This window comes from Carcharodon carcharias, chromosome 15 (genome assembly GCF_017639515.1).
Source record: "Carcharodon carcharias isolate sCarCar2 chromosome 15, sCarCar2.pri, whole genome shotgun sequence".
NCBI classification, from domain to species: Eukaryota; Metazoa; Chordata; class Chondrichthyes; order Lamniformes; family Lamnidae; genus Carcharodon; species Carcharodon carcharias.
In genome coordinates, this window is record NC_054481.1 from 58,534,676 (window position 1) to 58,548,883 (window position 14,208).

Below are 14,208 nucleotides of genomic sequence, written 5' to 3' on the forward strand. Positions count from 1 at the left end.
GTGTACCTACACCATAGCGACTGGAGTGGTTCAAGAAGTGAGCTCACCACTACCTTCTCAAGAGCAATTAGGATGGACAATAAATGCTGGCCTAGCCAGTGACACCCACATCCCATAAATGAATGAAAAAAACAACAATCTGATCCACAGCAGGTGAAGGCAGGGACATCCGAAGTTGCTGACACTTGGAGGACTGCTGGAGGCCATGATTCTGCTGAGTCTGAGTCAGATGATAACACTCCAGACTCCGTCCTAAATAAGTTGCTGGAGCTGCAGTGACAAGCACGGGAACATCAGGAAGGGATGTCAGCTACACGCCTCAGATTGCAAGGGGCAATCGAGAAGCTAAACACCCGCAGCCATCCACCCAGATGACTGCAGAAGTGTTCCACCGAAACAACTCCCCTCTTCCTGTGACCCCATCAACTCCAGCTCCACAGGCTGAGGAGGGTGGACCTGCCCCACACAGGACACCTGAAGCAGGCCAGGGCCCATCAGGTCTCAGCCCTCCAGAGGGCGCCCGCCAAGGTCATCACAGACAACAGGATGTAGCAGTCAGCAGGCTGCTTCTACCTTTACTGTGGAAGTCGGGAAAGCACCAAGATGTAGTGGTAGAGTTAAGAAATGTAATAACAATAGGAGCACAATGGTAGCATGGATGTTCACAACATGTACATAATGTACACAACTATGAATAGAATACAACCCATTCCACATCTCCTCTTGTATTTGCCTCCTTTTTATTAAGAGCTGAGTTGCAGTCAATCAGGTGACACACCATAGCCCCTCCCCCCACTTATTGCAGATGTCACTATCATGGGCATGTCGTACTTGTATGTAGTCTGCTTACATTTCACTGCAGCATCTGGCCGTTTTCACATCAATTCCAACATCAGTGATGTCTCATACATAACGTTATCTGTGTTTGTGGAAGGTGCATCGTTCACATGCTTTGCAGGGTCGTCTCATTTTCATTTTTGGCTGTGTGACATAGAGGCAGAGATGTTCTCCCAAGTTGTATGCATGATTGAAAGCTGAAGGTGTAGTGTAGTGTAGAAGGACAGAAGTGGTAACACATGGATAAGCCTGATGTGTCCTGGAATTCCATGCACTCTGTCATTTGCCAGGGCTTCCATGCTATGAGGCCATACTCTAAGGAACTGTGCATTGCTGTCTGGCAGCTGCACTTGCAACTTTCTGACTGTACGTCTAATAAACTGAGCAACAAGTGCAAGCACCTTGCCACCTTAAATCTACCAGACTCTGGCCCTCTCAGCCAAATTAATGTCCTGGCACTCAAACCTACAGGCCTAAGCGTCTCTAACCGTGTAGCTGTCTGTGTTACAGCCACACGGCTCTCATTTCAATATACAGATGCAACGGTGTGCATCCCCTCATCTGACCACTGGCCGCAATCACAAATGCTATTTCCAAATGGTCACGTGGTGGACCATGGATCCATTGAGCATGATCGGGAACTGTCAATCGTACCTTCAGACAATGTTGATGGGAGAAATGGGGTATGAGCAATAAAGTACTGAAGATTAAGCGTGCTCTATATTGGAAACTACACGCAACCCTGAGGGCCTCATGGTGTCAAGAGATTTTTCAATTCACAAGGGCCAGTACAGCCCATGAGGGCACAATGTCTGCATTAAAGAGGAGGCACATTAATGGCTGACATACAATTGTTTGAATGTCATCATCCTCAGGTGGTCCACATTCATAATAAGCTGAGAAAAAAATGTAGGCCACCATCCCTAAGTGAGAGCACAGAGTGTCAATGAGATTGTGAACAAGATGACAGGGAGGTTTGACTCATCTGTACATGGATTGAGACCTGCCGAATGTTCTCGGCCGCCTTGACCCAAGTCTCACCCATCAGTTGTACCATCGATGTTACTCGGAGTGCATAGTGGTGTTGCTGGACAAGGATCACCTTAAGGAGCGCAGTCCAATTGAAGGTTACCACCCATGACCCCACTCATGTTAGTGGATCATATAGGCTGCCATCGCGACTGGGTTGCTGTAGAGATGCTTGAACAGTCAGCACCTTGAGATCTTTAATGGCAACACACCATCCTCCAGGCAGCACATCATCTCAGCAAGGAAGCATGCTCTGAAGGCTTCAGCGACCTTCAAAAGACCATACCAAGGGAAGCCTAATGTGAAACTACTGACTCTCATTTTGAAATGCATAGCTGAAAAGATAGGAGTCGCAAAGCTCCTGATCATGTTAGCCCCTCATGTAGGCCACTTGTCCAAGAAGATGCTCACTCCATCGAGTCATCATTCTCCTGAAATCTTGGGGCTAATGTGTCCTCCTGTGCACGCCTGCCTCATCTGGTCTGTGCTATGGCCTCTTCATCTACAGCATTGGCTTCCTCAAACTACCGCTGTCATCCTCTTGATCTCTGTCGTGCTTGATCTCTGTTGAAGCTGATGTAATTGAGGGCCTCAGCAAAAAGGGTATCTGTGACCTCATGCATGCATTTGTGTGTGGATGCCTGAGAGAGATCCCACAGAGGTCCTGTGGGACCTCTGGAAAGAGCCAGTGGTGCAGAAGTTTTTCACAGCCACTGGCAATGGATGTCCTCCAAGTCCACGTGGTGCCAATTCATGGAAAATGTGGCAAATGTGAGTTACCAGATCCCTGGACATGTGGAGGCATCGGCAACACTGCTTCTCGGTCATTTGCAGATAAGACAGATGACATTTTTACACACTGGCTCTAGCGACGTTTCTGCTTTCCACATCTGGAGGGGGCCCTGAGGGTTGGTCATGAGGGTTTTGCTGCTCCCTTTGGCAAGCCAGCCTCCTCTATCACAATCTTCTCCTTCTTCTCTCATTCCTGTCTGCAATTTTGCAGGCAGCAATGAATCCAGACTCCATCTTCCTGGTAGCCTCCTCTCTGCAGTATCAATGAGAAGGAGACAAGAGTCAGGACTCACCTACAATACTAATCTTTCTGTCAATGACTTGTGAGCAATTGTGGGTTCACAGCCCTGGGTTCTGTGCTGCCAACTATTCACAACAGAAATGATCTACAACAAGGGGTGCTCCCCCTCCCCCTAATCATGAGCAACTGCTATGAGGGTGCTTTGGCCAGGCACCTGGATGTGTGCTGCTTTCAGCCCAGGCACTGACATCCTGATACACAGCACTGTAATACTCGTGTTTGAAATATACATGAGGGTCAATTTTTAAACAGGCTATGCAATATGTTGAGGGTAGCCTGAGGCTTGTCCGGCCCCGCTGCTGCAACATGATTCAAAAGCTCATCTTGGTACCCAATTGCACTTCACTTCATCATCTGTCTGGGGAAATGCCACAGTACAAGCAAGGGGTTAAACCCAAGAGATTGATTACTGTCACTTTGCGCAATTAGTGTCACATGAATGTGCATAATTGCTTCACTTTGGTTATTCCCTGCAATGTCATTGAGAGACCATTAACATCTCTCAGCTGTGCCTGTCTGCTCATGTGGGAATGCACAGTTCAGTTCAGTGGCCCTTTAATCGCACCCCCCCCCCACCACACACAGCCCCTCCTTTCCCACCCCCCCACCCCCCCTCCCACACATAGTGCAGTCAGCTAGCATCCAAGGAACCTGCAGAGCCCGCAGCAGCAGGGTTTGTTCTCGTTATCCTTTTTATCTGCACAATCACAGCAGGTAGGAAAATAGTGATGGTAGCGAGCTCCCAATGCCAGACCAGCTTGCCCCCTCCCTGTGCAAGTATGGATTACACCTCCCAACTCTTTGTTGTCAGGAAGTGAACATTAAGATTACCCTCCCTCACAGACTTCTCAGTCCTCCCCTTGTATCTCTTGATCCCACTATTCCTGTGGTGCAGATCCATTAGTTAGCCCATGGATATTCTTGAGGTGGAGGTGCCTATGCCCAGTGTCCACCTCAACATCATGAGGCCACTTACACTGTTAAACATGTACCCCTGCTCACACCCTGGTACTCCCCTCCTTCGTCAAGCAAGCCCTCGCCTTGCAGCTTCCAAACTTGCCGGAGGCTATTTCCCCCTTTTGCCAAGCAACCCTCACCCTGCAGCCATTGAAAAGACACCCCCGCCTTACCGCTGGTCTGGTGAGTTGAGACTTTCATGTTCATCCCCTGAAGATGTGGTGCTGCCAGCAAAGCCTGAATACCACGAGCGTTGCCCAAAACAAGGTAGGCGAACGGTCCTCGAATTGAGGTGCGAAGTGCAGGTTGCAGGTGCATATCGCTTATGTACCATTGTGAAACACCGTGATTGCATGCTGACGTGCCCTCATGATCGAATGTGGGGTGATGATTCAGGTGAGGGTTATAATTATGCGTGTTATAATTACATGTAAATCTATGGAAATGACGTTCCCGACATTCAGCAGCAGGAAACGTGACCTGCCATTGACAGCAGGAGCAGACGATTGCAAACTGGTTTTACAATGACGTAAAACTGATTTTTGTGATCTTGCGAGATTTTCCGCTCCCGCCCTTCATGACGCCTGCCGCAAACAGGAGTAGAAAATCCAGGCCTAAGTCCTTTTTATTTTAAAAAGAGCAATTAGTTCATATTAGGAAATTTAAATGAAATGCCACAAAACGTGTCGTAAGAATTTCAATCATATTAACAGATAATTCAGATTAAGTTGTTACGACCAGGTAAGGAAAGATACAATGCTCCCCTCTTTACTCACTCCCCCTTTGACCATAAAAGGTTTTTTTTTTAAAAAAAAATACGCTTGCCACTTCAGTGAATGTTTAATTGATTAAGTGCTGTGACTGTAACACACACAGACATGTTTCCTTGGAAGTAGTTAAAAGAAAATATAGTAGTATTTATTGTACTTGGCACCCAGTCCAAGTAAAAATAATAAAAAATGCTCAGACTTCAACACACACATGCATTCAAGGGTTTACGTGTGTACACACACACACAAGTTATAAAGTGGCAGGACTGGTAAAGTGATCTTAAAAATCCAATAAAAGCCAATGGTATACAGATCTTGTTGATTGATGACTTGAATGGTTTCAGACTGAGCTCGGCGGTTTCTGGATTCGGCATTGTGATGATTTAAGGATGTTGTTGGATGATTTATCTTTTCTTCTGGAGACAGCCGCTGCTGGGTGGCTTCTTAAAACACTGCCTGCAGCATGTGGATGGTCAAACAACAGGCAGGGCTCAAGCTTGCAGGATGGATGGAGTGTATCCACACAGGGGTCCTGCTTCTTCAGCATCTCTCCTTCTGTTCTGTGGCCTGGAGAAAAGCAGTTTCTTAAACACAAGGGAGGGGGTAACTGACCAGTTACCCAATCATGGTCATAACACACTGATTTCAGGGCCATGGTTTAGACATGATTAGGTCATGACTGGGCAAGTTCCTTTCTCAGTCCCATTGTCCAAAGTGATTTCATCTAATGGCTTACTCCCCAGCCAGTTGAATATACAAATAATTGTCTAGATGTTTTGTGAATGGGTCACAAAATTTTCACACTCCTCCAAGATGATTATCTCTGATGAGCTTTCTGGACAGGCTGATTCCATTTTAATGGCTTTAGAATTTTTAAGGTGCAGAGATGTAAATGCTCGGTCATCTTAATTTTGAGTCACTGGAATACTGATTCAGTCTTTTAAAACTCAACCAGTGGGTTCTCAGCCCACTTAATACATAGTGATTTTTGATATAAAGCATAACAAAGTAATTTGGAATTAAAAGCAGATTGTATTTCATTGTTGTCACTGGTATAATCTGTCTGGCATTCTTTCTGCCAACCACACAATAAGGAGATAATTACAATATACTAACTGTAATTTCCTATATTCATGATTTCCAGCCATTACTTGAATCTTAATGAGCCTTACTTGCGATCACTCAAATTGCAATTCTGTTTTGGTTCAGTATCACTGAGGCAACACTTTGATACCACTCATCAGACTGAGCTCAAAGTCAATGAGCAAACATCTGTGATGTACCTCGTGCACTGATTTGATCTGGACAATTCCTGGCAAATCGCAGTTAATGAATTACTTGGTTATCAGTCGAACACAATTATTGCATAGCTGAACAACATTAAGAGAAATCTTTAGCTTTTTAACACCACATTGTGAATTTTTAAAGCTCAAGCCCTGCACCTATTTTCTGATTCTCATCACCACACCATAACTTCTTAACACCTGAAGAAAATGTACCTAACTTGCATCACAAAATTAACTGAATGGTCCTTCTTCACTCTACGCTTTCCCACAAAAACAAATACATCATGGATGTGATTAAAACAAAATCAATTCAAGTAAAACAAAGGACACTGCAAGTTTATACATCTGGAGGAGGAAGTAAGGTTATAGCTTTAGGCCAAGACCTTTGATCAGAAGGCTCTTTCAAATGCCAATGGCATGCTGTGATTTACCAGTATTTCTTGACTTTATTTCATGTAACTTTTAATATCATATGATATATTAAAAATAACTTCTAGTATGCTTTTAAAATTTGAAACTTTCTTAGTAAGTAGAGGTTTGTTCAATATCATAAATTTTTAGTGAGTGAACTTCCATAAACTACTCACCACTTCACTTATTCCTGAGTTACAAGATCACTTCTCACATTGAATATTTATTCAACACTCTTTGTTCTGTCAGTCACTGCACTTGCTGCTTTGAATTCTGAAATTCACTGTGCTGTTTATGCTAATTGCTATATGATGATATAATGATCTCCATCTAGAAAAAAATGTTTCCTGTGTTTTAAAAGTGGTCTATGCATTGTACAACTGTGAATAATCTTGACAAAGCTGTAATGTATCACGAGGTGCAAGTCTGTTGTCATTCCACATATCACTCTCATCTTATGCAGTAAAGTGTGTAATTAAAAAGAATGTGACTACATTACATAAAACTCAACAGAAGCAGACAGACCAGCATTGCTGCTTAGTCCAAGGTCCCATTTTGTCCTTAACTTGGGTACAGAGCATGGAATTGGTTGTAACATACGTCAAAGCTAGTACTAAAACTAGGATCTTGTACTTATTGAAAACATCAAAGTTCCTCGCATTCAACAGTCGTAATATTTTTATGATTTTTTTTAACCTCTCCCCTGCTTCCTGTTAAGATCCCTGTGGAGCTCCATAAACCAAATGAACCATATTTACCAAACAACACCCAAATGAAGAAATTATTGATTTAGAGTATTCGCTTCATGTAACTTTAACACTAATCAGGGTCAGCATAAATTAACAGGCAAATCATGGTGAGTACAAACTATAAATTACACATGGATAGCAGATACAACAATGACTATCTTAGGAGGTAGTAGGCAGTCCACTTCACCTCTATTGTCTGAGTTTCATCTACACAGTTCTTCCAAGCAGAATTCCAGTCCCTTTCCTTGAAGGACTTAGCCAATTCTCCGCAGGCAGCAGCTCCCACATAAACAGAGTTCCACCCTATGCAATTTTCTCTAAATGATGCACTTCTTTCCAGGACTTTCTCAACTCTCAGCTCCCATCAGTCATGGTAGGGTGGATCTACCAAAACTGCTTTTCCCTCTCCCCCCTCTGCAACATAACTTCCGTTATGTAACTTCCTGTTGCTACTGCTTCCAAGTCAAGGGTCTCCAGGTTACATAGACCAGTATTTCTTACTATCCGAAAATTATAACTTCTCTCTTTACAATTGAAGTGCTTTTCAAATATTTTTAAAACCAATTAAAGATCCTGTAAAATTTTAAGTAATTACAAATTTTCCTTACTCTCCTGTTTCCAGGTCAAAGGCACTTACCCCTGGGGAAAAGAGAAAGTTTTACCATTGTAAAAGTTTCTTTAAAACAGTGCTCAAAATACAGCAATTTCTTATCATAAACACTTTATTAACTAATAGTGTATTACATATTACATATGTAACAATGATGCATCATATTTACAAAACAAGCTTCATTATTATAACAGTTTCATTACAAACATACAGTTTTATTTTACAATTTTATAAAACCCCAAAAACCTGGTTTTAAGACACTGGCCAGAATTTTTCCGTTGGTAATTTGGGGGTGGGGCCTGCTTGCCGACGGGAAAATGATGTGGGATGACGTCAGGAGAAACCCCCGATGTCATCCCGCTCCATTTAAATATTCAGGAAGGTGGGCGGACAGCGAAATCAGCTGTCCACCCACCGACCTTATCAATGGCCAATTGAGGCCATTGACAGGATAATTAAGCCAATTAAAGGCCCCGCCCGTCCAACCTTAAGGCTGGCAGGCAGGCCAGGAGCCCTAGCGGGAAGGAGAAAAAACATGAAACCTCATCCACTTTCGGGATGAGGTTTCATGTCTGTTTAAAAAATCTTTAATAAAGTTTATGTAATATTTATTAACATGTCCCATCTTGTGTGACATTGTCACATGAGAGGGACATGTTAATAATTTTTTTATTTTGCTATTTTTGATGTTTTTTAAACTTTTACCGATCTCCCTGAAACAGCACTTAATCTCAGGGAGCAGTGCGCTCTTTTGCGCGCATGCAAAAGAGTGAACTTTGACAGTTGGGGAATCCCTCCACCCCCTCCCCCCCACTACACAGTAAGTGCATAGCGCTTCCCATTGGGCAGCCCGCCCATTCAAAATGGCAGCGGGGCCCGGTTCGGCGGCGTTCAGCTGCCCACCACCGCCGAGCCAATCGGGCCCGCCCGCCCATCGAGGGCTAAATTCTGCCCACTGTTACCATCCCTGGTTCTTTAAACTCTCAACAGGCATCTGCAATCACATTGTTTAGGCTGGCAATATGCAGGATGTTTAGTGTGAATGGCTGTAGCATCAAGCTCCACTGAAACAGGCTTTGATTCTTGGTTTTGAATTTTTCTAGGGACACTAGAATTCCCTTCACAATTTGTCCCATTTTACCATTGAACGTTCTATCTTGGCAACTTAATGAGACTCAACCCGTAACAAAACCAACCGAATGTGAAAATTAAGGTCAAAAGTCCAGCTTGTGCTCTTAGAGGCCCACCATCTTGCAAACGAGAATTTATTTTATTACTGATCAATTCTCTTTCTTTCAATCACCACAAAAGATCTGCTTTCTCATTTTGTGTAGTCAGTACACCTTTTCCATGCTCTTGGTTAAAATATTGTATCTTGGCTCTGCATTCTTCATGTTGCTTTTTAAAATCTATACTGGATTATGCACAGTCTGGACCCTGGCATAGTATTCATGATGGCCCAAAGGTTTCACAATTTGTTTGGTCTGATTAACTTTGTGGAAAACAACATTGCTAATTGCTGGAAAACCATCTGGCTTCTGGATACTGGCAGCTGTGAATTGGAATCCAAGGAGAAATCCCCTGTCACTTTGCTTCTTACCCTCTGGATTCAGCAATTTCCTTTCCTTTTGTCATCAGGGTTTCCACTGTTCGAAACAGACTCTGAACCACTCTGTTCATTTTTAACTCCTGGTCTCCATTTTCTTCCACATCTGCATTTTTTTAATGACCAAGTCTTTGAAAAAAGTTTCAACCAACCAAACATCCAAATTGTCCTTCATAACAATTGAATTCACCTTATCCTGCTTAAATTCAGGATTATGTTTAACTTCAAGTTCTTCTCCATGATTTAACCTTTTCATTTTCTTTTCCAAGAGACACAGGTTTAACACTGCCTCCTTTTGTGCAAGCAGTTCATTTCTGTTGAGTAAAATCCTCTAACTGTTTCAAGAATTTTCTTCAGGTTATGTTGATGTTCAGCTAAGAAAGCTCCTACTCTTTTTATTTCGTTCACAAAATGTCTCAACTTCTTTTTGTCCTCCCACTGCATTCCAGCTCAGTTTAATTCCATTCTAGTAAGAGCAATTGCCTCTTCATTTTGAAGTTTTAATTTACTTCAAGAACATGTATCCTTCCTCACAGCTCTATAATGTCAGCACCGGATTCAGCTTTTCCACTATCTTTCAAAGCACGTTTTCCCTCTGTTTTGTCATTAGCTTTAAGTACAATTGCTATCTGCTTTGCCTTATCTTGTTCATAATTTTTCTGTATTTTTCAATTCAGGCAATTTTAAAGCTTTTCCAACTGTCATTAACTTTTTCTTTTCAGCCCAATGCTCTAATGTCCTTTTATAATTAGTATACTGAGTATCTGAGTCTTTGGGCACATTTTGAGTCAAAACAGTAATTTTCACAGCAGAGTTACAAAACGTCGTTGATTCTTTTAAGTCGCTTGGCTTTTCCTGTAAAACTTCAATTTCACCAGTCTCAACTCGCTTTCCAAAAACCACTGGAGACAGCAATACCTTATAACCAGCCATGTCATTTCCTAATAAAAAATCTACACCATTGTAGGCAAATTAGGAACACCACCAACAATTACAGGACCTGTAACTAAGGCACATTTTAACTTAACTGTATATAAAGGAACAGATAAACAATTTCCATCAGTAGCTTGTATCAGTACTTCTTTACCCAGCTAGCTTTTTGAAACACGTCACCTGCCACCACCAGTGACTGTGCTGCTCCTGTATCTCTAAGGATAACAATTGCCTTGCTTGCCTCACTTGACATTTTTGAAATGAGGGCATTTTACCTTTAGGCATAAAATTTCCTTTTCCTTTGGTAGTAAACACAGGAGTACCCATCGTGGCATAAGGTTTAGTCACTGGGACAATATTTTCTGGAGGAGCATTGCATAACCTTACAAATGCTGCAGTTTTGTTTTCTAAGTTCCAACATTCAGTCTTCACATGCCCTTTATTAGGAAATGACATGGCTGGTTATAAGGTATTGCTGTCTCCAGTGGTTTTTGGAAAGCGAGTTGAGACTGGTGAAATTGAAGTTTTACAGGAAAAGCCAAGCGACTTAAAAGAATCAACGACGTTTTGTAACTCTGCTGTGAAAATTACTGTTTTGACTCAAAATGTGCCCAAAGACTCAGATACTCAGTATACTAATTATAAAAGAACATTGGAGCATTGGGCTGAAAAGAAAAAGTTAATGACAGTTGGAAAAGCTTTAAAATTGCCTGAATTGAAAAATACAGAAAAATTATGAACAAGATAAGGCAAAGCAGATAACAATTGTAGCATGTAGGTTCTCTTGAACAAAAGCTGTTCTTTGGACCATCTGTCTTACTAAATTGACAAGTGTCTGTTTCTTCATCATGGCTCGCTTACTCACTAGAACCGGATTTCTTTTTATTATCAAACCTCTAATCTCCCCAATTTCCCCTGAGTTTCCATACTGGGGATTATTACCAATCATCTTAGGGCCATAACTTCCTGGGAGTGACAATCAGCGTTAGATTGCCATTCCGTGCCCAATTATCTGTGTGGATTTTTTTCCGTGCCTGTCTCACCCAACCTTCCGACTCAGGCCAGGTGAGATCCAGGCAGCGCAGCTGGCTTCGAAGCCCAGTGTCGCAGTCCAGGTCCATCAAAGTGAAGGAAGATACACCTCTTGTTTTTACCACATTGGCTCCCATAAACCAGGTAAGTTAAAGGTCCAATTGAAATTGATAGGCCAGGGAGAAGCTAAGTGTCTAAGGTAAGTGGATAGAATCTGGGGCATGGAGCGGACCAGTGTTCGGGGAGATTGGAGGTCAGGGGATCGGACCTTAGCGGTTGGGGGGGGTGCTGGAGGAATGCTCAGGTTGGGCTGGCAGTGGGATGGGGCTTCTGGTCAAGTGGGTGGGGAGGAGTCCCATGCGGGTTGGGGGAAATCCCATGGCGGGGGGGGGGGGGGCGGCGGTTCTGAGTCTTTACAATAGTTACCCAGACGTTGGAAGAGGTTTTAATTCATCTAACTTTTTCTGAGTCTGAACCATCTGAAGTTTGCATTTTAAATTGCATTTAATTGCAATTGTGCAGGGCAATTGTTCAGAGTAAGTTTGTGCTTCTGGGCAATTGCCATGGAAACTCTTACCTGTGAAGTTCCAAGAGGGATTCCCCAGTGCATCTTTTGGGTACTCCCCAATCCAACCCTGGGCAGCTTGGAAGTTACAGCCCATTATCTTCTGTCATTACCAGGCTTCCCTTATTTTACAGACTTTGCGGTTTTCCAGGTGAGACCTTAAACCCAAAGGGACACAATTTTTAAATTCTTCCATCAACATCACCTCCCTTAGGATAAAGAAGCTATGTCCACCTTCATTGACCTACACCACTTATCAAACACCATTTCTTTTTTCCTGGCAAATTCTACATAGGTCTGGCCCATTCTCTTTCTCTAATTTCTAAATGTCTGCCTGTAGGCCTCTGGCACCAACTCATATGCATTGAGTTCAGTAGTCTTTACTTCCTTGTAATTACAAAAGTGCTCTGCTGAAAAGGATGAGTGCACCTTCAAAGCCTTCCCTACCAAAACACTCAGTGTGAGTACAGTCTACTGTTCTTTCAGCCAATTCAGGTTCGTGGCAATTTTCTTGAATAACACTCCCTTCTCACTAAATTTTGGTATTAAACAAAAATTCTTCGTCAAATCAAAAGTAAGGGGTGTTCTCTGAGTTAGCAATATTGCCTCTTCAACTCAGGTTTGCATAATCAGAACTCATGCTCCAATGAGTTTTTTCATTTCTCTCCATCTCTTTCCTCGCTTATCTCTTTGCTCTCTTGCTAATTTCTCTCTTATTCAATCATTCTTAGTTTTATTTCTTTTTCATTTCTGGCCAGTTGTACTCAATCACTAACAGAACCGGCCCTTTCTTCCTTGAGCGCCAACTGCCTAACCAATTCTTCAAGGATCCCGTCCTTCTTAGCTCCTAAACTTACGTTAATTGCCACATGCTCTGCTACAACCTGTAAATCATCTTTTGTATTTCAAAATCTGAGTTTTGTTTCAAATCTGAGAGTCAAATTCTCCCTTTCAAAAAAGGCTTGAGCCTCAGAAGGTACTTGTGTCGATTTCCTAACACAATATCATAAAAGCAAAGGTGAAATCTTATTTAAGTGCTGAAAGTTTCAGTGAATCCATTCCAATCTCCGGGTTTGATTCCAAATGAGCCCCCAATTTTGTTACGATCCCCAGGAGGATCTGTAAACCAACTGAACCAAATTTACCAAATGATTCTCAAATGAAAAAATTATTAAACAAGATTCCACTTTTTGTAACTTTAAATTATGCTGATTCTGATTAGTGCTAAAGTAAATATAAATTAACATGCAAATCATGGTCAGTACAAACAATAGATTACACATGGAATAGCAGATACAACAAAGATTATCCCCCAGAGGTAGTAAGCAGCCCACTCCACTTGTATGGTTTTAGCTACACAGTTCTTCCAAGCAGTCCCTTTCCTTCATGGACTTAGCCAATTCTCCACAGACAGCAGCTTCCGTGTAAACAGGGTTCTGGCCATGCAATCTTCTTAAATGGCGAAACATTTCTGGAACCTTCTCAACTCTCAACTCCCATAGGAACTGGAGTAGGTCATTTGGCCCATCAAGCCTGCTCCGCCATTCAATTAGATCATGGCTGGTCAACCTCAATGCCACTTTCCCACAATATCTCTATATCCCTTGGTGTCATTAGTCTCCAGAATTCTATCCATTTCTGTCTTGAACATGCTCAATGACTGAGCTTCCACAGCCCTCTGGAGTAGGGAATTCAAAAGATTCACATCCTATGAGAGAAGAAATTCCTCCTCATCTCACTCTTAAATAACCTACCCCTTATCCTGAGATTCTGTCCCCTGGTTTTAGACTCACCAGCCAGGGGAAACATACAAACATACAAACTAGGGGCAGGAGTAGGCAACTTGGCCCTTCAAGCCTGCTCTGCCATTCAATAAGATCATGGCTGATCTGATCCTGCCTGCCCCAAATAACCTTTCATCCCCTTGTTAATCCTGAATCTATCTAGCTCTGCTTTAAAAATATTCAAATACCCTGCTCCTACTGCCTTTTGAAGAAGAGAGTTCCAAAGACTCACAACCCTCTGGAGAGAAAAAATTTCTCCTCATCTCTGTCTTAAATGAATGACCCCTTATTTTTAAACTGTGACCCCTAGTTCGAGATTCTCTCACAAGAGGAAACATCCCCTCCACATCCACATCCAAGACCCCTCAGGATCTTAAAAGTTTCGATCAAGTCACCTCTTACTCTTCTAACCTACCCAACCTTTCCTCATAAGACAACCCGCTCGTTCCTGGTATTAGCCTATAAATCTTCTTTGAACAGCTTCTAATGCATTTACGTTTTTCCTTAAATAAGGAGGCCAATGCTGTACACAGTGCTCCAGATGAG

General features: G+C 42.5%; 1 protein-coding gene across 1 annotated transcript in view; it reads right to left on the reverse strand.

Moving 5' to 3' along the window:
• Nucleotides 1-7,543, reverse strand: part of LOC121287754 (rho GTPase-activating protein 17-like) — a 289,690-nt gene extending 282,147 nt beyond the window's left edge. Inside the window, exon 1 of the mRNA XM_041205656.1 lies at nucleotides 7,320-7,543. The gene's annotated coding sequence lies outside the window, so the exon portion shown is untranslated. The remainder of the gene's footprint in view (nucleotides 1-7,319) is intronic.
• Between the last annotated feature and the right edge of the window lie 6,665 nt (nucleotides 7,544-14,208).